This window comes from Mobula birostris, chromosome 11, assembly GCF_030028105.1.
Source record: "Mobula birostris isolate sMobBir1 chromosome 11, sMobBir1.hap1, whole genome shotgun sequence".
Taxonomy (NCBI): domain Eukaryota; kingdom Metazoa; phylum Chordata; class Chondrichthyes; order Myliobatiformes; family Myliobatidae; genus Mobula; species Mobula birostris.
Window position 1 is genome coordinate 47,264,308 of NC_092380.1, and position 24,158 is coordinate 47,288,465.

At 45.6% G+C, this 24,158-nt stretch overlaps 1 protein-coding gene and 1 pseudogene across 1 annotated transcript in view; both read left to right on the forward strand.

Moving 5' to 3' along the window:
- Positions 1 to 9,041: 9,041 nt before the first annotated feature.
- On the forward strand, positions 9,042 to 9,339 carry LOC140205497 (protein transport protein Sec61 subunit beta pseudogene; annotated as a pseudogene).
- A 7,225-nt stretch (positions 9,340 to 16,564) lies between these two features.
- Positions 16,565 to 24,158, forward strand: part of LOC140205058 (uncharacterized) — a 157,978-nt gene continuing 150,384 nt past the window's right edge. The window contains exon 1 of the mRNA XM_072272179.1: positions 16,565 to 16,625. The gene's annotated coding sequence lies outside the window, so the exon portion shown is untranslated. The remainder of the gene's footprint in view (positions 16,626 to 24,158) is intronic.

Sequence of the window (24,158 nt, forward strand, 5' to 3'; positions counted from 1 at the left end):
CTTCTGTCTCTTCCACATTGGTTCAGGTGAGGACCATCATCTTAAGCAGGACCTCTTCTTCTTGGTTTCAGCTTGTTGGCCCCTTCAAGATTCAGAGTGCTCCCCAGGCATACGTGAGTCAGTACAGCAAGATTGACATTCGATACTGAATCATGGTCTCAGCAACAAGCACAAAATGCTGGAGGAATTCAGCAGGTTAGACAGTATCTATGGACAGTATCTATAGACAGTATCTATGGACAGTATCTATTAAACAATGTCTTTTAGACAGTATCTATTGGACAGTATCTATAGACAGTATCTATGGAGAGTATCTATTAGACAGTATCTATTAGAGAGTGTCTATTAGACAGTATCTATGGACAGTATCTATTAGACAGTATCTATGGACAGTATCTATGGACAGTATCTATTAGACAGTATCTATGGACAATATCTATTAGACAGTATCTATGGACAGTATCTATTAGACCGTATCTATGGACAGTATCTATGGACAGTATCTATTAGACAGTATCTATGGACAGTAGCTATGGACAGTATCTATTAGACAGTATCTATGGACAGTAGCTATAAGACAGTATCTATTAGATAGTATCTATGAATGCTGGAGGAATTCAGCAGGTTAGACAGTATCTATGGAGGACCAAGATGTATTACCAGAACTGGAAAGGAAGGAGACAGAAGCCAGAATAATTAGGTGGGGGAGAGGGAGAAATGCAAACTGGCAGGTGACAGGTGTGAATCTGTATGTTGAAGAGCCGCAAAGCAGCAGAGATTTCTGCACAAGGGTGGCTCAGTTGGGACTGAAACTCCAGATATGGTCTCCCAATGCTCGGCAGGTCCAATTCCATTTAGCAATCAACTTTACGTTCCAGTTGAAGTATGACACATGCTTCCTGTGCTGTGCAATGGAAATTTTAGTGGAAGACTTGAACACCGATGACCATATGAATATGCTAATAAATAGGCTTGACCCTTTATTTGAAGGGGGAAAAGGATCAGATTTATGAGGTATTTTCAGACTTTGACAAAATTTATTGAGACAATTCTAAAAATATGGCTGATTATATTATTGTTTTTGAACAAAAGTACAGTTGCTTGCGTAAATACAAAATGGAACTTCCTGACACTGTATCATCTTTTAAATTGTTGCCTACTGCTCAGGAGTTCAGGAAACAAAGATCAGATTATATTTCTATTCTAAAGCAGATAATTGACAGCTGTGAGTCATGCTAAAAGTTTGGAAAGCCCAAACCCAAGCCTACAGGTGGTCTGCCACTAGCAAGTAAGTACAATGAAACAGTAGCCATAGACCTACATGAACTGGAGCAAGGAGTGTGGTATCTCCACATCATTGAAGAGTTCACATGTTTCAGTTCTGGTAGCATCGTAAATACAAAGAAACTCTCAGAGACAGTAAAACACTTCATCCATTCCTGGATAAGTGACAATAGGCCACCTCAGAAAGTATTCAGTATTAATGATAGTGAATTTAACAATGATGATTTCAGAGATAGAGCAGAGAACTTTAACATTGAAACAAAGACAGCAACAAAGCATGGAGTGACACAATCAAACACTTACTGAAATAATGCTGAAGGTAAAGAAAAGCAAAGACTGTGATTGGAACAGTCCTGGACTGTGCCCTTTTGGTGAAGAATGCCATGCACAATGTTCATGTCTATAGCCCATATCAGCTGGTGTTCGGCCAGAATCCAAACCTTCCCTCTGTACTGGTTGACAGACCACCTGCTCTGGAGGACACTACTTAAAGAATGAGTAGGTTGGGGAACATAGAAAACTTGCAGCACAATACAGTCCCTTCGGCCCCCAAGGCTGTGCCGAACATGTCCTTAACTTAGAACTACCTAAGCTTTACCCATAGCCCTCTCTTTTTCTAAGCTCCATGTAGCCATCCAGGAGTTTCTTAAAAGACCCTATCATTTCGGCCTCCGCCACCACTGCATATTCCACGCACTCACCACTCTCTGTGTAAAAAAACTTACCCCTGATATCTTCTCCGTACCTACTTCCAAGCACCTTAAACCTGTGCCCTCTCATGCTAGTCAGTTTAGCCCTGGGGAAAAGCCTCTGACTATCCACATGATCAATGCCTCTCAATATCTTGTACACCTCTATCAAGTCACCTCTCATCCTCTGTCGCTTCAAGGAGAAAAGGCCGCGTTCACTCAATCAATTCTCATAAGGCATGCTCCCCAATCCAGGCAACATCCTTGTAAATCTCCTCTGCACTCTTTCTATGGTCTCCACGTCATTCCTGTAATGAGGCAACCAGAATTGAGCACAGTACTCCAAGTGGGGTCTGACCAGGGTCCTATATAGCTGCAACATTACCTCTCAGCTCTTAAAATCAATCCCACGATTGATAAAGGCCAATGCACCGTATGCTTTCTTAACCACAGAGACAACCTGCACAGTAGCTTTGAGTGTCCTATGGACTCGGACCTTTGTGTCATCAGCAAATTTTTTAACTCATCCCTCCACTTCCTCATCCAGGTCATTTATAAAAATCACAAAGAGTAGGCGTCCCAGAACAGGTCCCTGAGGCACACCACTGGTCACCAGCCTCCATGCAGAATATGACTCATCAACAACCACTCTTTTTTTTCTGTGGGCAAGCCAGTTCTGGATCCACAAAGCAATGTCCCCTTGGATCCCATGCCTCCTTACTTTCTCAATAAGCCTTGCATGGGGAACCTTATCAAATGCCTTGCTGACATCCATATACATTACATCTACAGATCTACCTTCATCAATGTGTTTAATCACATCCTCAAAAAATTTAATCAGCCTCATAAGGCACAACCTGCTTTTGACAAAGCTCTGCTGACAATTCCTAATCATATTATGCCTCTCCAAATGTTCATAAATTCTGCCTCTCAGGATCTTCTCCATCAACTTAACAACCACTGAAGTAAGACTCACTGGCCTATAATTTCCTGGGCTATCCCTACTCCCTTTCTTGAATAACGGAACAACATCCACAACCGTCCAATCCTCCGGAACCTCTCCCATCCTCAATGATGATGCAAAGATCATTGCCAGAGGCTCAGCGATCTCCCCCCTCGCTTCCCACAGTAGCCTAGAGTACATCTTGTCCAGTTTCAGTGACTTATCCAACTTGATGCCTTCCAAAAGCTCCAGCACATCCTCTTCCTTAATATCTGCATGCTCAAGCTTTTCAGTCCACTGCAAGTCATCCCTGCATATTTCAGCTCTGCTTGCATCAAGGAAGGGTTTCACTGAAGCCAAGTGTTCAGAGAGAATTCGAAGAGCACTGAGGGCACAGATCCGTCCTACAAATGACAAATTTGACACAGGGGACAAAGTGTCTTACAAAAGAGCAGACTGTACAGAATAGAAAGGTCCTGGAGTTGTCTTTGGTCGGGATGGAGCTGCGGTGTCGGTGAGACATGGAGGTACATATGTGAGAGTGCATCATAAAGCACAAACTGAAGGCCATCAGAACGACAAGGAGAATAACACAAAAAATGAAAAGCATTTACCTGATACACGGTCACACAGCACAGACAGGGATGAGGAGAGTGCAGCTAAGGACCCAACAGAGTTGCCCAACAGTGGCACAGACAGTATGGAAGAGAGTGCAGCTGAGAACTCAACAGTCTTGCCTAAACAGAAATTACCGCATGTGCAAAGACAACACTCTTAAAACAGGACAAACTGAGATTTGTAGACCAAAACACTGGTATCTCATACAAAGCCGAAGTCTTAGAACGAGTGGGCAAAGTCACTAGGAGAAACAAAAGTTGGAACAACTCGAATGACCTAGAACCAGCCACAGTCACTGGCACTGCAGGACCAGTCGACATGTCATGTGTAGACAGATTTCATATTCAATCAAGTATAGGTGAGGCTGGACCATCTGAGAAATATCAAGATGAAGATGCCCTAGTAACTAAGGAGGTGTCGTTTGAATCTGCAAAACAGAATGAAATCAGTAGTTGAAGATATAATGGAGTGTTTGAGGATGCCAGAGATATTGGCCAAAAGACTGTGTCCACAAGTTGGGTGTGTACCCTGAAAGAAACTCTGACGGGAATTACATCAAAAGCATGCTGGTGGGCAGAGGTTTTGAGGAACGGAACATAAAAGAACTCCAAAAACACTCACCAACTGGTGCATCAGAGTCTCTCCGACTAGTTCTCACAGTGATTTGTCAGAAGCATTGGCAACTCCATTGCATGGACATAAAATTTACATTCTTACAGGGAATGGAGCTGTCATGTGACATTTACATTGAACCCCTGCCTGAAGCCAGAAGTGAAGGAACACTGTGGAAATCAAAAAGTATGTGTATGGTGTAGCAGATGCATGACTCTACTGGTATAAAAAGGTTAAGGAAATAACGTTGAAAACAGGTGGAAAGATGTCACAAGTGGATCCAGCAGTTTTTTATTGAAAAGATTCAGGATATCATGTGATTGGAATACTTGCCTGCCATGTAGATGACTTCATATGGCGAGGTTCACAAAATTTTGCCGCAGCAGTTATCCCTTAGCCTTTCAGGTTGGTCGGGAGGAACATGACAGATTCTGCTGTGTAGACAACCTTGCTGTTGACGGAACTGTACAACTGAACCAAGAAGTCTTCAGAACCAAGGAACCCACGTGCCACACAACAGGACGCACCCTTCAGTGAAGCTGAAGTTGAGCAGCTTAGGTCAGATTCTATGAGTGGCAAGACAGAGCAGATCTGACATCATGTTGGATGCCTGCAACTTGGCATCCAGCACAAAAAATTCCACAGTGCAAACTTTACATGAGGCAAACTAGATAGTGCATAGAATTCAATCTGAAAAAATAGTCTTGAAGGTTCAAGAACTTGGAAAAGATGGCTCACTATGGCTTGTTGTGATGCCTCACTTGGAAATCTCCATTGTACTGTGGGGAGAAAAGGGAAGATTTTCTCCTCTCTATTGGCAATCAAAAAGGATCTGAAGAGTTGTACGGAGTACGCAGGCAAGAGAAAACCTTGCAATGTCTTATGGCATGGATAATGCTGTTTATCCAACCACATTCTATTCTGAGCTTCTCCATGGTGACCCAAAGAAGAACGGTCTACAATTAACTTGTGTCGCAGACTCTTTGTTTGATGCCATCAAATCCACCATGTCAGTTACAGAGAAGGGGCTTCACCTAGAGATAAGCAGCATCAAAGAACTTGTCCAAGCGCTGAAATTCATCACGTGCTATGGTCAACTACTAAGGAACAACGAGCTGACTGTTTCACAAAGAAGGGAGCTCCAGCTCTTGTGCTGCTAAAGGCATGCAGTGAAGGCATTTGATACCTTCAGAATTGTATTAACTTCAAGGGTTAGAATTAATTTCTGTATCCTAATGGACATTTGAATTGTCTTTACATTTTTTTCAAATTAATTTTCTTTAATATATACATAAAAAGGATGGGAGATTTTTGAGCTCTGTTCATTTGGACTATATAAGCATTTAGTACACATGGAACGCTCTCCCTGTTATACAGTCCTGACCCTCCAGGCAGACTATGGCCTTTGTCAGAGCTGGGGAGCAGCCAATACCTGCCAAAAGAACATCTGCAGGCATTCTGACCTCTGCAAGGGACTGGCAGCTGTTGGTGGACCTCGAAGGGCAGCTGAATATCCCCAACCATATCGCAGCCACCACCCTGCGACCAGACATTGTCCTAGTGTCTGAGTCTACTAAGCAAGTGGTGCTGCTGGAGCTGACAGTCCCATGGGAAGATAGCTTGGAAGAGGCCTTTGAAAGGAAGCTCTCCAAGTACACAGCACTGTCAACAGGCTGGATGGAAAGTGAGGTGTCTCCCAGTGGAGGATGGTTGTAGGAGATTCGCAGCCCGTTCCTTAGCTAGATCCTTCAGCATTTTGGGCATCGAGGGAGAGAAGAAGAGGAGAGCCCTCCGCAGTACCACCCATGCGGCAGAGAGGGCCTCAAGGTGGCTGTGGCTCAAAAGAGGGGAGCCATGGAGTCATAAGTAGTTAGCCATCTGGACACAAGCTGGGGTCTGATCAGCCCCGGCTGGGTCACCTGGAGGAGGTTGTATGATGTTGAAAGACCCGAAACACCCGATGATTCCAGGAACATCACTGAAGGTGTGTCCAGAGGCATCAATAGATGTATATACTCAGGACAGGTATAGAAATAGGAGAAGTTTAGAGGGATATGGGCCAAATGTGGTCATGGAATTAGCTTAAATGCTCAAAATGGACAATTTGGGCTGATGAGCCTGCTTCCGTGCTGTGTAACTCTGTGAAAGACCCAAGGCATTGATATATTATTCCCCTGTAGCTTCGGTTTTGATTACTAATAATCAAAGATCTCTCTTTTTTCAATTATTTCGGGGTACTAGGCAGGGATGTCCTCTTAGTCCATTATTATTTGATATTGCTCTAGAACCTTTAGCAATTGCTATTTGAGATTCACCTAATATTCTTGGTATTACCCGTGGGAATGAGTTACATAAGTTATCACTATATGCAGACGATTTGTTATTATATATTTCCAAACCTGAGAAATCCATTCCTGCAGTTTTACCCTTGTTGGCTCAGTTTAGTCATTTTTCTGGTTATAAATTGAACCTTAATAAGAGTGAACTTTTTCGGCTAAATATGCAGGTTCCAATTTATGGATGTTTACCATTTAGATTGGTTACCCACTATTTTACTCACTTAAGGGTTAATATTACAAAAAAAGCTAATTTTTTACCTTTAATTGATCAGATTAAACATCTGTTTACTAAATGGTCACCAATGTCTTTGTCATTGATAGGTTGGATTAATGCTATCAAGATGATTATTTTACCTAAATTCTCATATTTATTTCGAGCGGTGCCAATCTTTATTCTGAAATCCTTTTTTGATAATGTTGATTCTAAAATTTCTTCATATATATGGCAGAATAAAAATCCTAGAAAAGGTAAATGATATTTACAGCAGTCTAAAAAGGAGGGAGGTCTGGCACTGCCGAACTTTAGATTTTACTATTGGGCAATTAATATTCGATATTTAAAATTTTGGACATGGGACTTGAACATAATTTCAAGTCCACATTGGGTAAATCTTGAATGTAAATCTGTACAAGAGTTTTCACCGGGTTCCACTTCGCTTCCCTTTGCTCTTTCTAAATTGCATAAACAAATGGATAATCCAATAGTTAGATATACTTTACGAATATGGTTTCAATTTTGAAAATTTTTTGGGTTGAATCAATTCATTCTAGCAAGCCCTATTACATCTAATTTTTTTCCAACCCTCTATTATGGATCAAACCTATTTGCCTAGATCCCATTTCTTTAGATATTTACAGATTAGAAACTTTTTAAATACTGTTCTTCCTACCTTTCCGAATCTATATCCAACAGATATTTTGGAAAAAGTTTTAGATTTAAACCCTTTTCAGACAAAGCATAGCCTTTGTCATCATGCCATGGCTGAATCTTTATGCACTGGAGCACGCCAGGGACAAGGGAGGGGAAATATGTATGTTACCGGGGGTGGAGGAGCTTCACCATGATCCAGATAAAGAGTCTCGACCTGAAATGTCGATTCTCAGTTTACCTCCACAGATGCTGCCTGACCCACTGAGTTCCTGCAGCAGTTTGTGCGTAGCTGCACAGCAGCCCGATGCGAGCACCATCACCTCAGCCCTGTGTGCACTTTGACAGCTTTCTCACAGTACTGCAGCATGTGTGGTTACAGGTGGGAGGCTGTGAAGCTCAGTAGTATGATCTCTGCTGAAGCTGCCAAAACCAACACTAGACATGTCTTCTTTACGCTCCGTGCGCTACAAATTGACTGGCAGTGGTATTTGTGTGGACACCGCATAGATGTGTCGATGATACACTTTGCATTAGAAGTGCTTTGACAGTTTGAGTATTTATACAAGTTTCAACCTAAGCCTGGCCTCAGTCCATTTGGAGAGGTACAGTGAGGCCCCTTCATTGCAGCCAAGTGCTCTTGTTTGTGGTTTCCTTGTTAACACATTGAACTACAAAGACATGGTGTCATAGTCAAGACCACTGGGGTCTTCAGTGTTGTGTACTGATGATCCTATTTGAAGGTCAGCTTCAAACTTACATTTGTTTTCGATTTTGGCTCTCTTTGTAGGGATCCTTAAAAGTGACCCTGTGGGGCTCTACAGGGTGTTGTTCTGGTCAGCACATTACATGAAAGATGTGGTTACATTGGAGAGTGCACCAGGATGTTTTGTATGCCTCCAGCATTTTGTGTGTTTTACTCTAGATTTCCAGCATGTACAGAATCTCCTGTAATCTCCTGAATATTTCCTGGATTGGGGGACTGTAGTTATGGGAAGGGATTGTTTTCCCTAGAGTGAAGGAAGCTGAGGGGTGGTTTGATTTAAGATTGGGAGCGATACAGGTAAGGAAGATAGTCAGAATTTTTTCCTCATGGTAGAATCTCAAACACAAGAGAGCGAGGGTTTAATGTGAGAGGACAGAGCTTTAAAGGGGATTTGAGGGGTCTGTTTTTTACACAAAGGTGTGGTTGATATCTGGAATTCATTGCCAGAGGAGGTGGTGGAATCAGATACAATGATGCACAAAATTCTGGAAGAACACAGCAGGCCAGCAGCATCTGTGGAAAAAAAGTATAGTCGATGTTTCAGGCCAAAACCCTTCAGCAGGACTGAAGAAAAAAGGCTGAGGAGTCTGACAGCAGGGAAGCAGTGAGAGAGAGTTTCACCGAACACGTAAAGAGACAAACACGCAGACACAGACTTAAACCTCCTTAAAATCCAACATTTTAGATAACGCAAAGAAAGTGTAAGCAGATCAATCAATCTCTATTGACAACTATGATCACTTGGAGGTCATGTGGATTGCTAGCAAGGTTTGGTGAAGAGTTCAAAAGGATTTTCACATGAAGATTCACATTCATGTTTTCCATCTGTACCGTACATTGAGGTACATCAGCAGTTAAAGTATCTGTTAAAAAAACTCTTGAAGGACCAGCGGCTGTGGATCCTGCAAACAGCAATGTTATTATGCCTGGAGCAGCAGCAAGCACAACAAATGTTGGTGCTTCCAGCCAATCACCTGGTAAAGCTGTGGCTCCCTGGGCTGCTGGTGCTGAATCAACAGTGAGACAGAGCAAAGGTAGCCATACTGAGGTGAGCCGAGCTGGTCGAACCATCCCGAAGGGTTCTGGGGCAATGTGGCAGTTCCATACAGAGGATCCTCCCGGGCTAAATGTTGGGCCTGTTCCAGTACTTGCTATGAGCCTCCTGTTAATCAATTCAGTTTTTTGTACAGCACATCTGGGGCTAATACACCTATTCATAGAGCTAACTTCAGCAACCTTCTCCAGAATCGACTTAATGTTTTCATTCATCCTGGACCAAATACCCATTTTTCATGAGAACTGGTTTTTGACACGTTACATCCTGCATTTCCTTATCTAAATTGAAGTGAAAATCCTCTAAAGTCTGTGTGTGACACCTAGGTCCTTTTCCTATTTTCAGTAAGGAGAATTGCTGCCATAATGTTAGATTTCTGAAGTCTTTTTAGAAAGTTTCTTTCCGAACTTTGCTTCATATTTTTGTAAAGCAGATTACTAATATTCTCCATTACAGAAACAAGTCTCAGTCATAGAAATGGATGAGCTAGCCTTTACTTATCCCTTGTTTTATACCTTCAAAGTCACCAAATTATGAAATAATTGAAGATGAGAATGAGTATTCAACTATTAGTTTCTCTCTCTTTCTGGCTATCCATCCCATAGGATGATGATGGTTCTTTTCAGTCAGTTAGTGGGGTTGATGATACCCCACCCCTCAGAAAGGAACAGCGTGTGCGTGAGTGGATTTTAGGTGAGTAGGGGGTTGCACAGGTCCAGACCCACCCTCTCAACATCCCCTCCCGGATCCAGTGGCATAGTGGGGTCCAAGCCGGCTGGGGGAAGTTCTGTTGCAGTGAATGGCCTGACCGAACTTCGATGCAAGGGATGCCCTTTCTGTGCTTCACGGCATGTGTTTGCTAGATGGCCGTTGACCCTACGAGAGGGTTCATCCACCCTTTGACAGGTCTTGTTTTTTGTCCTGCAGGGTGTCTAGCCACCCTCCTCACCAGGCAAGCCTGGTGGGGGAGCCGGTTTAGTCGCTAACCACCCGACCATGCGACAGGTGGTACTGAGTTACATGGTACCAGTAGCACTCAGGCGAGTGACCTGACTAACAACTATTAACTATTAGTTTAAAGCAACATTGAATAATGAAGCTTAACTGCTTCAAATCAGAATCAGGTTTAATATCATCAGCATACATCGTGAAATTTCTTAACTTTGCGGCAGCAGTACAATGCAATACATAATTATAGAGAAAAATACTGTGAATTACAGTAACTACATATATAGTAGTTAAATTAAGTAAGTAATGCATAAAATGGAAATTTAAAAAAGTAGTGAGGTAGTGTTGATGAGTTCAATGTCCATTCTTTGAACATTTAAATCTTTAAACATTTCAAAGGTACACACGCCCAAGTGTCCTGTCTTTCAGACACAATGATACGGCCACAACACCTCATGTTACGGCCATGTTGCATGGAAGGAGGTCATTCAGCCACTGGGTTTGCACCGATCATGAACCCATTTACTCTAAGGTATTCCATTCTCCTCGCATCCTCAACAACCCCACACCCCCAGATTCCACCACTTAGCCTCACACATAGGCGATTTACAGTGGCAATTTAACCTTCCAACTAATCTCACAATGCTTGAAATTGGGAGGAAATTACCAATACACCTGGGGAATTACACGTGATCACATGAAGAACTCAGTCAGCACCTGAGGTCAGGATCGAACCCGGACGTCTGGAACTGAGAGGCAGCATCTCTGCCATATATCTTACGATTCCCCTGTCCATTCGTCCCTCCCCACTGATCTCCCTCCTGGTGCAAGTGGAACAAGTCCTACACCTGCACATTTGCATCCTCCCTCATCTCCATTCAGGGCCCTAGACAGTCCTTCCAGGTGAGGTAACACTTCACCTGTGTGTCTGTCGTCATCTACTCCCAGTGCGGCCTCCTCTATATTGATGAGACCCAACATAGATTGTGGGACTGCTTTGTCTCGAACCTTTGCTCTGTCCACAACAAGCATAATTTCTGCCACAATGCAGCCATTCCTCTGTTGAAGTAGTGACACCTCACATTCTATCTAGTAGCCTCCAACCTGATGGCATGAACATCAACTTCTCCAACATTCGGCAATTTCTTTATTCCCCTTCCGCCTTCCCTCTTCTTCTACTCCCCACTCTGGCCTCTTACCTCTTTCGCTCACCTGCCTATCTTGTCTCTCTGGTGTCCTTCCCCTCCCCTTCCCTTTCTCTCATAGTCTATGCTCCTCTCCTACCAGCTTCCTTCTTCTCCAGTCCTTTGCCTTTTTCCACCTATTTTCTTACTTCATTCCCCTCCTTCATTCAGCTGGCTTCACCTATCACCTTCTAGCTTGTCTTCCTTCCTGTCCCCCACCACCCTATTCTGGCATTTTCCCCCTTACCTTCCAGTCCTGAAGAAGGGTCTCAGCCTGAAATTATTAACTGTTTATTCACTTCCATAGATGCTGCCTGTGCTGCTGAGTTCCTCCAGCATATTGTGTGTGTTGCTCAGGATTTCCCAGTGGCCAGCTATGTCCACTCCAGGCTCATCCCCATTCTGATATATTGACACACGGCCTCCTCTACTGCCAAGATGAAGCCACTCTCAGGTTGGAGGAGCGACAGCTCATATTCCTCCGACCTGATGGCATGCTCATTGATTTCTCCCCCCCTTCCACTTCTCTTCGTTTCCATTCCCCATTCTACACCCCTTTTTGACTTTGTCTTTTCCTCACCTGCCTATCACCTCCCTCTGGTGCCCCTCCTCCTTCCCTTTATTCTATTCTCCACTTTCCTCTTGCAACAAATTCTTTCTTCTTCAGCCCTTTACCTTTTCCACCTATTACCTCCCGCCCCCAGCTTCTCTCTTCATCCCCTCTCCCCCATCCACCTACCTGGTTTCCCCTGTCAATTTCGTTTTTCTTTTCATAAGACCATAAGACAAAGGAGTAGGAGTCGGCCATTCGGCCCATGGAGTCTGCTCCGTCATTTTATCATGAGCTGATCCATTCTCCTATTTAGTCCCACTCCCCCGCCTTCTCACCATAACCTTTGATGCCCTGGCTACTCAGATACCTAATGGCATTTTTACCCTAACAATAGAACTTGAACTTCAACTACCTCAAAAACATTGACTGCCCACTAGTTCTTTTCTTATTTACTCAGATTTTCTATTCTCAGAAGCAATTCAATTAAACTATCAAACACAAGCTCCGTCTCTGAACCGATAAAATGCCTTGGCCCAAAACACCAGCTGTTCATTTCTCTCCATAGGTGCTGCTTGGCCTGATGAGTTTCTCCAGCACTCTGTGTGCGTTTCTCCCTCTCTGAAACCATTTTGCCCTCCCTTGTCATGCCATTCTTCCCCAAACCCTTCTCTGCTACATACACAATATGCTGGAGTGTGGCCAAGTGGTTAAGGTGGGAAATGAAAGCTGGTGTTTTGGGCTTTATCGGCTCAGAGATGGAGATTGTGTTTGATTGTGTTTGAATTTTGAAAACTGTCTAATAATGCATTCAATATTTGTGTTTAGAACCCTGGGCAGTAGTCCATGAAACACAGGGTTTCCGCAACTTCCAATCAGTAATTCCTCCAGTACTTTTGATTTGTAATAGTAAATACGTTGGGTCTCTTGTTGTTATTTCTCATTTATTTTATCTCCTGTTGTGATAACAGAAGCAAAATATGCTACCCTGCAATGAACTGTTGTTGAGCTCATAAAGAAAGCTGATGGTGCAGCACCATGAAATCAGCCAAAAGGACATCTCAAGCAGAGCTAGAGCTGAAAGAAGCCAGCCGGGTTCCCAAGGGAACAGGGCCCTCGCTACACAGTTGAAATTAGCTTGCTGTGCTGTGGCTGGAGAAGGGCATCGTAACATGTTGTGTCTAAGTATATACAAACAGAAGTATTAGTAGCAAGAGCAGTGGCTTGGCTCTTTAAACCTGTCCCTACCATAATCTGTCCATAACCTCCTCATTCACCTGGTCACTCCAATCGAAGGAGACTGAGCTATGCAAGGCACCCCACCCCTATTCCAACAAATTTCCACAGAAGCACCATCGAGTGTGTCCCGTCTGGCCGCATCGTTGTGTGGTATGGAAACTGTGCGTAACAGCGCTTAAGACCCTAAAGAGGATAGTATAAACCACCGAGAGGATTACTGGGGTCTCCCTTCCTCCTATTTAGGACATGTGTCTGGAGCGTTGTATTCAAAAGGCATGAAACATTTTTGAGGATCCCTACCAACCATCACACAATCTATTTGACTCACTATTGTGCGGAAGAAGGTACAGGAGTATCTGCACTAGGACTGTCAGACTGGGTAAGAGCTTCTTCCAGGAGGCTGTGTGACTGATGAATACTCTGCCACCACCAAGGTCTCATCACTACTTCTTATTTACCGTACTGGTTACAGGTTACAGGTGTTGCATACTTCATTTGGAATTATATTTTATTAACATATTTGTGACAATATGTGTTGTGGCTAGGTGCTGCGTGTGATATATGTACTGTGGGCAAGCCAAGAACTTTTTTTCATTTGCTGGTATATACAGTTTGTATATGTTCCTTAAAGTTGTTATAGACAGGGGTGGTAATGGGGACAAGCTCCCACTACCTATTGAATGCTCCCAAAGGCAGGCAGCTCAAATAGCCTCTGACAACCAAGTCCAGCTCCTGGCCTTTGCATGTGGCTTAGCCTGGCAGAACTGCTTCTACTGACAGGAGAAAGGACAAAAAGGCAGGTTACTAGCTCCTTCGAACCAGTTGCTTCGGGCAGATGGGGTTCATTAGCCGTGGTTGGCAGCTCATCTAGGAGAAGGAAAACTCTGATCTCAAATCTCTGCTGCCTTGCGGCGATACCCGCTCATGGGGAGGGCTTCAGGAGTAAACCCTGAGGGAAAACTCTGGAGCTGGAGTCCCTGAGGGAGTCGTATATTGAGTTCAATGCTGACTGGCAACTCCTGCGATGCTGCTGGTGCCAAACTGTATGGGTCTCTGCCGTTCCTTTGGCTTCATCAGATGTGTGGAGAGGGGGAGCTTGCTACATGGGCAACAGCTCGCTGTCCAGCTTGTACTGCCCAGGCTTGTGCATCTGGACAGTTAGGAGACAATATCCATGGTCAGCTCTGACTGACAGCAGCCCTCACCTCACCTCAATCACAGTTTGTATCGTCTGATGAGAATAAACATGAACCTGAACGAGCTTGAACTTATCGTTCCTCATCTAATGTTGGTAGACGAGCCTTGAGACTGCAGATACGGGACTCTGGAGCTACACATTATCTGCTGTAGTTCAACTGCTGACTTCATCCAACATATTGCTTGTTGCTTAATATGGATTGGTGCATCTTCAAGCAGTGTCCCGTGAGATCAACTGATGGCTGCCAGCTTGTGAGATGGTGGACATGGCAGACAGCTGCTGCTGATCTTCCCGTAAGCATGTTGTTAATTTCCATTGTCGGCTGTTCTCCAACATGTCAGTCAGCAAATGGGAAAAGACTGAGGAAGAATCATCCCTTCAATCCACACTCCCCAACGCAGCTGGTAACAATGCCTGCACAGACTCACCAAGGCAGCTGGTAACAATGCCCGCACACACTCACTAAGGCAGCTGGTAACAATGCCCACACACACTCCCCAAGGCAGCTGGTAACAATGCCCGCACACACTCCCCAAGGCAGCTGGTAACAAGGCCCACACACACTCCCCAAGGCAGCTGGTAACAATGCCCACACACACTCACCAAGACAGCTGGTAACAATGCCCACACACACTCACCAAGGCAGCTGGGAACAATGACCGCACACACTTCCTAAGGCAGCTGGTAACAATGCCCACACACACTCACTAAGGCAGCTGGTAACAATGCCCACACACGCTCCCCAAGGCAGCTGGTAACAATGCCCACACACACTCCCCAAGGCAGCTGGTAACAATGCCCACACACACTCACCAAGACAGCTGGTAACAATGCCCACATACACTCCCCAAGGCAGCTGGTAACAATGTCCACACACACTCACCAAGGCAGCTGGTAACAATCCCCACACACACTCAACAAGGCAGCTGGTAACAATGCCGACACACACTCACCAAGGCAGCTGGGAACAATGCCCAAACACACTCCCTAAGGCAGCTGGTAACAATGCCCACACACACTACCCAAGGCAGTTGGTAACAATGCCCAAACATTCTCACCAAGGCAGCTGGGAACAATGCACGCACACACTCTCTAAGGCAGCTGGTAACAATGCCCACACACTCCCCAGGGCAGCTGGTACAAATTCCCACACACACTCACCAAGGCAGCTGGTAACAATGCCCGCACACACTCCCTAAGGCAGCTGGTAACAATGCCCACACACACTCCCCAAGGCAGCTGGTAACAATGCATGCACACTCTCCCCAAGGCAGCTGGTAGCAATGCCCGCACACACTCCCTAAGGCAGCTAGTAACAATGCCCATACACACTCACCAAGGCAGCTGGTAACAATCCCCACACACACTCAACAAGGCAGCTGGTAACAATGTCCACACACACTCACCAAAGCAGCTGGTAACAATCCCCACACACACTCAACAAGGCAGCTGGTAACAATGCCTGCACACACTGTCAGTGGGCTGAGAGAGTCTGCCAGGAAGAAGGAGAGAGCTCCCAGATTCATTCAGAAAACTGAAGACCTGGGGCAGGAGGCAGATGGGGTGAGGATGGGTGCGGTTCCAGAGACCACCAGGACTATCAGTGAAAAGCCTGCCAGGAGGTGTTTGAGATTCTGATCGTGGACACACACACACACACACACACACACACACACACACACACACACATATACGTGTACATATGTACCCTTAATGCATCCACACCCACTTTCCTCCAATCAAACTTAACCTGTCTAAGCAACAGTATAAAAAAGTCTCCCTCTTTAATGTGATGCCATCTTGTCCTTAAAGAATACCATTCCGACTATTTATTTTGCAAGTAAATATATTCATTGCAGTTCATTAAATATTTCTTTAAACATTTACAGCCATATATTTTAATCTATTTAATCATTTAAGAATCTTCTTTTTTACATATATCAATTCCAGTGCATGAATAAAGTTCATTCACATGACGATCTTTCTTCATTACCATGTCAATGTTAGGTTGTTGCACAATACAAAGGAAGACGTTTCAAAATATTTTTGCCCTGAATTGATCTTGCATGGATTCCTGGAAACTACTCGGGATGTGTGGAGATCAAAGTTTGGCACAAGTATTGCTGTAACTTTTTTTAAAACCTGACTAGTTGTTGGTTTAATACTTAACACTGACTATCTCACTAGTACTTTTGTAAAAACATTCAATCTATCTTCTACCTAAGTATTTTTGTTTATAGTTATCGGGGAATCTTGCTATTGAGGAAAGCCACCCTGTTCATAGGAGAAGAAATAATGACTGCAACTCTTCAAAAATTGTTGATTTGAAGGAGGTACACAAAATATATTTTACTCTGATGGAGAGAGTGAGAGAGATTGAGAAATAGGAGATGGAGAAGGGGAGGTTAATGAGACAGAGCGAGAGAAAGATTTGAGTGGGATACTATTGAGAGAAGGGGAAATAGAGGGCAAGTGTGTGTGCGTGTGTGTGTGTGTGTGTGTGTGTGTGTGTGTGTGTGTGTGTGTGTGTGTGTGTGAGAGAGAGAGAGAGAGAGAGAGAGAAACTGTTATCACAATGGTGGGGCATTGGGAGCAAGGGTGGACCCAAATGCAAGACACATCTTGTGAGGTTACTTAGATTTAGTTTATTGCTCATGCCAGGAGAGCTAGGCAGGAGCTGGAGTGGCAAACTGGACAAGGACTCAGGACTACTACTAGGCTGGGACTAGGAGTCTGGGCTAGGACTCAGAATTGGATTCCAGAACTAGAGGAGACATGAAGAGGCTAGGGTATGGACTCCGAGCCAGAGACTAGGCAAGGACCCAGTACCTGGGTCTTGCCTCGGGCTCAGACCCTAGAACCAGCCATGGACATGACACGGGCTAGGGAGAGGAGGAACATGGAAAACAGAGCCTCGGTCTCGGGGAGCAGGTACATGTAACCATGGACACATACACAGAACACAGAGTTGGGACCCCTCCTTGGGTACAGGACATAAGGCTGGGACTCATGACCTCTGCGGGGCAATGGCAAGACGGCCTGACTTACCCCATGGAGGCGAGGACAAGACAAGGCAAGACATGACCCCCTGTGGGGCAATGGCAAGACAGCCTGACTTACCCCATGGAGGCTAGGACAAGACAAGACAAACACCAAAGAACAACACAGTTCCTATCTAGCTCTGGCGATAGAACTAGACCGAGGTGCAGGGGAGGGCTACAGACGAGGGCTAGAGGCGAAAGGGGCAGAGAAGGGATTCAGACAGGGTGGCAGGACAGGAATCACAGACTGCCAGGGCCAGGACTTGACTAGGTACTTGGATGCCGCCAGGGCCAGGACTTGGACTTGGACGTGGTACTTGGAGGCCGCCAGAGCCAGGATGTGGTACCTGAATGCCGCCAGGGCCAGTACTTGACTTGGTACTTGGAGGCCGCCAGGACCAGGACTTGGACGTGGTACTTGGATGCCGCCGGAGCCAGGACATGGTACTTGGAACCAACAGGTAGTAGCGAGCTCTAGACTCGGCCCAAGAACAGTAGACAGCGGCTCCTGATTCTCTCCAGTGGGTTAACTGACTTACCCACTTTGATGAAGAAACTTTGCAGGCTCGATTCGGCGAGGTAACTGGACAGGGTTGCTCCGGTGAGGAAGGGCAAATTACCGGCACTCGCTTCGGCAGAGACTAAGCTTGCTCCGGCCAGATGACATCGGCACACCGTACTTTTGATGACCTTGCAGACGCTCCTGTGCCGAACGGCTGAAAGCTGGAGACTATAAACTACCGGTTCAGCCGAGCGTTAATTGCCTCCGATCACCAAAGCCGAGGGACACGGGAAAACAGGGAATCAACAGTCCAGATCGTAACATAAACAAGGTAAATTTAAAGGGACCCCGATCCGGACCGTGACAGTACCCGCTTCCCAATGGGAGCCTCCAGGCGACCAACAGATTTGCCTGTATTATCGATGACCTGGGTGGTGGGTGGGGGGGATTTGGCCAGCGGGCAAAACAGAACAACAACACCTTGACTTTCAGGCTGACAAGAGTTTGGAAAAAACAGTTTGTGTCTGCTGGGTCCATGTTTGGCGAGAGCGTTCTGTCACAATGGCGGGGGCATTGGGAGCAAGGGTGGATCCAAATGCAAGGCAGATCTTGTGAGGTTACTTGGATTTCGTTTATTGTTCGATATCAGGAGAGCTAGGCAGGAGCAGGAGTAACGAACTGGACAAGGACTCAGGACTACTACTAGGCTGGGACTAGGAGTCTGGGCTAGGACTCGGAATTGGATTCCAGAACTAGAGGAGACTTGAAGAGGCTAGGGTATGGGCTCTGAGCCAGAGACTGGGCAAGGACCCAGTACCTGGGTCTTCTCGGGCTCGGACCCCAGAATCAGGCAAGGACATGACATGGGCTAGGGAGAGGAGGAGCATGGAAAACAGAGCCTTGGTCTCGGGAGAGCAGGTACATGGAACCATGGACACATACACAGAACACAGAGTTGGAACCCCTCCTTGGGTACATGACATAGGGCCAGGACTCACACATATAACAGAGAGCTGGGACCCCTCCTTGGGTACAGGACATAGGGCCGGGACTCACACATATAACAGAGAGCTGGGACCCCTCCTTGGGTACAGGACATAGGGCCGGGACTCACTCACAGAACAGAGATCCGGAACCCCACCTTGGGTACATGACATAGGGCCAGGACTCACACATATAACAGAGAGCTGGGACCCCTCCTTGGGTACATGACATAGGGCCAGGACTCACACATATAACAGAGAGCTGGGACCCCTCCTTGGGTACAGGACATAGGGCCGGGACTCACTCACAGAACAGAGATCCGGGACCCCACCTTGGGTACATGACATAGGGCCGGGACTCATGACCCCTGCGGGGCAACGGCAAGACGGCCTGACTTACCCCACGGAGGCGAGGACAAGACAAGACAAGACATGACCCCCCACAGAGCAATGGCAAGACAGCCTGACTTACCCCATGGAGGCGAGGACAAGACAAGACGAATACCAAAGAACAACACAGTTCCTATCTAGCTCTGGCGATAGAACTAGACCGAGGTGCAGGCGAGGGCTACAGACTAGGGCTAGAGGCGAGAGAGGCAGAGAAGGAATTCAGACAGGGGGGTAGGACAAGAATCACAGACCGCAAGGGCCAGGACTTGACTAGGTACTCGGATGCCACCAGGGCCAGGACCTGACGTGGTACTTGGATGCCGTCGGAGCCAGGACTTGGACTTGAACTTGGTACTTGGATGCCGTCGGAGCTAGGACTTGGACGTGGTACTTGGAGGCCGCCAGGGCCAGGACTTGACTTGGTACTCGGATGCCGCCAGGGCCAGGACTTGACTTGGTACTCGGATGCCACCAGGACCAGGACTTGGACTTGGACGTGGTTCTTGGATGCCACCGGAGCCAGAACTTGGACTTGAACTTTGTACTCGGATGCTGCCAGGGACAGGACTTGACTTGGTACTTGGAGGCCGCCAGGGCCAGGAAGTGGACGTGGTACTTGGATGCCGCCAGGGCCAGGACTTGGCCTTGGACGTGGTACTTGGATGCCGCCAGAGCGAGGACGTGGTACTTGGGTGCCACCAGGGCCAGGACTTGACTTGGTACTTGGAGGCCGCCAGGGCCAGGAAGTGGACGTGGTACTTGGATGCCGCCAGGGCCAGGACTTGACTTGGTACTCAGATGTTGCCAGGGCCAGGACTTGGACTTGGATGTGGTACTTGGATGCCGCCGGAGCGAGGACGTGGTACTTGGATGCCACCAGGGCCAGGACTTGACTTGGTACTCAGATGCCGCCAGGGCCAGGACTTGACTTGGTACTCAGATGCCTCCAGGGCCAGGACTTGGACTTGGACGTGGTACTTGGATGCCGCCGGAGCCAGGATGTGGTACTTGAATGCTGCCAGGGCCAGGACTTGACTTGGTACTCAGATGCCGCCAGGGCCAGGACTTGACTTGGTACTCAGATGCCGCCAGGGCCAGGACTTGACTTGGTACTTGGATGCCGCCAGGGCCAGTACTTGACTTGGTACTTGGAGGCCGCCAGGACCAGGACTTGACTTGGTACTTGGATGCCGCCGGAGCCAGGACGTGGTACTTGGAACCACCGGGTAGTGGAGAACTCTAGACTCGGCCCAGTACCAGTAGACAGTGGCTCCTGATTCTCTCCGGCAGGTTAACTGACGGACCCACCTTGATGAGGAAATTTTGCAGGTCGCTTTGGTGAGGTAACTGGACAGTGTTGTTCTGGTGAGGAAGGGCAAACTACCGGCACTCGCTTCAGCAGAGACTAGGCTTGCTCCGGCCAAATGACATTGACACACCGTACCTTTGATGACCTTGCAGACGCTCCCGCGCCGAACAGCTGAAAGCTGGAGACTATTAACTACCGGTTCAGCCGAGCGTTAATTGCCTCCAATCACCAAAGCCGAGGGACACAGGAAAACAGAGAATCAACGGTCCAGATTGTAACATAAACAAGGTAAATTTAAAGGGACTCCAATCCAGTCGATGACAAGTGTGTGTGTGAGAGAGGGAGAGAGAGATAAAGTGTGTGTGTGTGTGTGTGTGTGTGTGTGAGAGAGAGAGAGAGAGAGAAAGGGAGATAGACAGGGAAATGTGTGTGTGTCTGTGTCTGTGTGTGTGAGAGAGAGAATGCATGTGTAAGTGTGAGAGGGTGAGATTGAGAGAGAGAAAAGGGAAAGGTAAAAGAACGAAAGGTGAATGAAGGATAAGAGCAAAGCAGAGCAGCAGTGAGGAATTGGGACAGACAGCAAGGATGAAATGAAAGAACCAAGAGGAAGATGAAAATGCATGGAGAGTACCAGGACAGCGGGGCAGAGAGCTCAAAGGATACAAGGAGCAATAATGCTGCACTTCTTCAAATACTTCTAGTTTGTCAAATGTGACCTCTCTTTTATGAACCTACATCTGATCAGATAAGTTTTCATGATATTTTCAGTCTTCAGGGGTTTTCCAAAAACAGATACTTGTATCATATTTCTCTTATCCCAGGTTTCCTTCTCTCCACTTTCTTAACTATCTGAGAAAAGTGCACAACTTTCTAGTCTAAAACATTTTGCTCCCAAAGGAGATATGTGTAAGCATATAATTAATGCATCTGCAATATTCTCATCCGCTTCCCTTAATATCCTGACATGGATACTGTCTGATCCTCAGGGGCTCCTAATTCTTTTGGTACCATAATTTTCTATGACTACTTTTTGTATTGAGACAAGTTTTGTTAAGTGCCTATCCTTGGTCAGATACTAATTTCTCAGGATGTCCAGGCTGCTCTTCTCTCTACTGATACAAAACAATCATTACCTCTGGCACCGTTCTGTTCTCTCTATACCCATGACTGTGTGGCCAGGCATAGATCAAATGCCATCTATAAATTTACTGATGATACAACCATTGTTGGCAGAACCCCAGAAGGTGGCAAGAAGGCATACAGGAGTGAGATTTACCAGCTAGTTGAGTGGTGCCACAGCAACACCCTGGCACTCAACATCAGTAAGACCAAAGAGCTGATTGTGGACTTCAGGAAGGATAGGACAAAGGAACACGAGTGATCAGAAATGGAGAGAGTGAGCAGTTTCAAGTTTGTGGGTGTCAAGATCGCTGAGGATCTAACCTGATCCCGACATATCGATGCAGCTATAAAGACAGCGGCGATACTTCATCAGGAGTTTGAGGAGATTTAATTTGTCACTAAAACACTCAAAAACCTCTACAGATATACCACAGGAGCATTCTGACAAGCTGCATCACTGTCTGGTACGGGGGTAGGGGGCTTCTGCACCGGATCGAAAGATGCTACAGAAAGTTGTAAAACTAGTCAGGTCCATCATAGGTACTAGCCTTCATAGTATCCAAGACACTTTCAAGGAGCGATGTCTCTGAAAGGTGACATCCATTGTTAAGGACCCCATCACCCAGGACATACCTTCTTTCCCTTGTGACCATCAGGAAGGAGGTACAGAAACCTGAAGGCACAAACAAACAATTCAGGAACAGCTTCTTCCCCTCAGCAATGCAATTCCTAAATAGACATCGAAAACCTGAAGACAAATAATAATAATAATAAATACTTTATTGATCCCAAGAGGAAAATTCTTTCGTAACAGCAGCAACTTTTAAAAACACACTTAGCAGTGTGCAAATTTAACTAATAATAAAGTACAGAATAATAATGTACACAATAATAATTTACCAATGTGCAATAATAATGTGCAAAATAATAAAGCAGAGATTATTATACTGTGATGTGTGTTCTCCTGTTGCACAGAGATGAACTGTTGGATATGCTTATTGCATATGGTAGAAAGATTTTCTGTAACAATCCTTGTGACAGCAGAGCTGAATGAGTTTGTTTGAAAGGGTGTTCCACTGCTTATTGACAAGGTCATAGTGGATGGGCCAGATTGTCCATAATGGATAACAGTTTGTTTAGTGACCTCCCCACCACTAACCACTAACTCAGAAGTGTCCAGGTTGCAGCCTCATTTTTTTTTATAATTTCTGTTTTTGCACTATTTTAAACTTAACTAATATGTGTATATATATATACATACATACACATACTTACTGTAATCGATTTACTTATTTGTTTTTTCACTATATTGTCATGTATTGCATTGCAGTGCTGCTGCTAAGTTAACAAATTTCATGACATATGCTGGTGACAATAAACCTGATTCTGATTTTCTTGGTTTTATTTATAATATTGCAATATTCTGAGGGGGTCAGTTGCTCTTAAATACTTGGTTACTTTATTTATAATATATTTACGTTCACTCTATCTCCATTGCAACGTTTTGAAATTCCTCGTGTTTCTGACCAGCTTTGAGATGGCTGTACTTGTTGCTCTTCAAACGTGATTGTGTGAGGGGACTAGGAAAGTATGATGCAGACCACGTATGAATGCATGGGACATTTTAAGAGTCATCGATGGATACAGCATTGGAAAAGGCCTTTTGGCTTAAGATCCGCACTGACACGAAGCACCCATTTAAATAATCATGTCTGAACCTATCTTATTCCTCCCATGTTTTCAACATCCTCTCTCTCCAGATTCTACCACTCACTAATGCACCAGGGACAACTTGCTGTGGCCAATTAACTGCTCAAGCCAGACATCTTTGGGATATGAGGGGAAGCTGAAGCATCTGGAGGGAACACATCGGGCCTCAGGGAGAGCATGCAAACTCCACACAGAGAGCATGTGGTCAGGGTTGAAGTGGAGTCACTGAGGCTGTTAGGCATCAGCTCTAACTGCTGTACCACTGTTGTTAGTAATCTATGATTCCTCAGCAAGGATTAGTTGATGCACTGTTAATCGACTAGCCTCCCCTGTCCCAGAGTCCATGGGTTAAAGAGGGCGAATGTCTGATCAACAGAAAAAGACTCTTTTGCATCAAAGTGAACACAGATCTCTACAAAGTGATCTAAGTTAATTACAAATATAAAACACAAAATAATTGATTGCATAAGTATTCACCCCCTTCAAATCAGTATAAGTAGATGCACATTTGGCAGCAAGTACAGCCTTGTGTGTGTGGATAGGTCTCTATCAGCTTTGCACATCAGGACACTGCAATTTTTCCCCATCCTTTACAAAGCTGCTCAGGCCCTGTCGGATTGCATGGGGATCATGAGTGAACAGCCCTTTTCAAGTTCAGTCACAAATTCTCAATTGGATTGAGGTCTGGACCCTGACTTGGCCACTCCAGGACATTAACATTGTTTTTAAACCATTCCTATGTAGCTTTGGCTTTATGCTTGGGATCATTATCTTGCTGGAAAACAAATCTTCTCCCAAGTCGCAGTTAT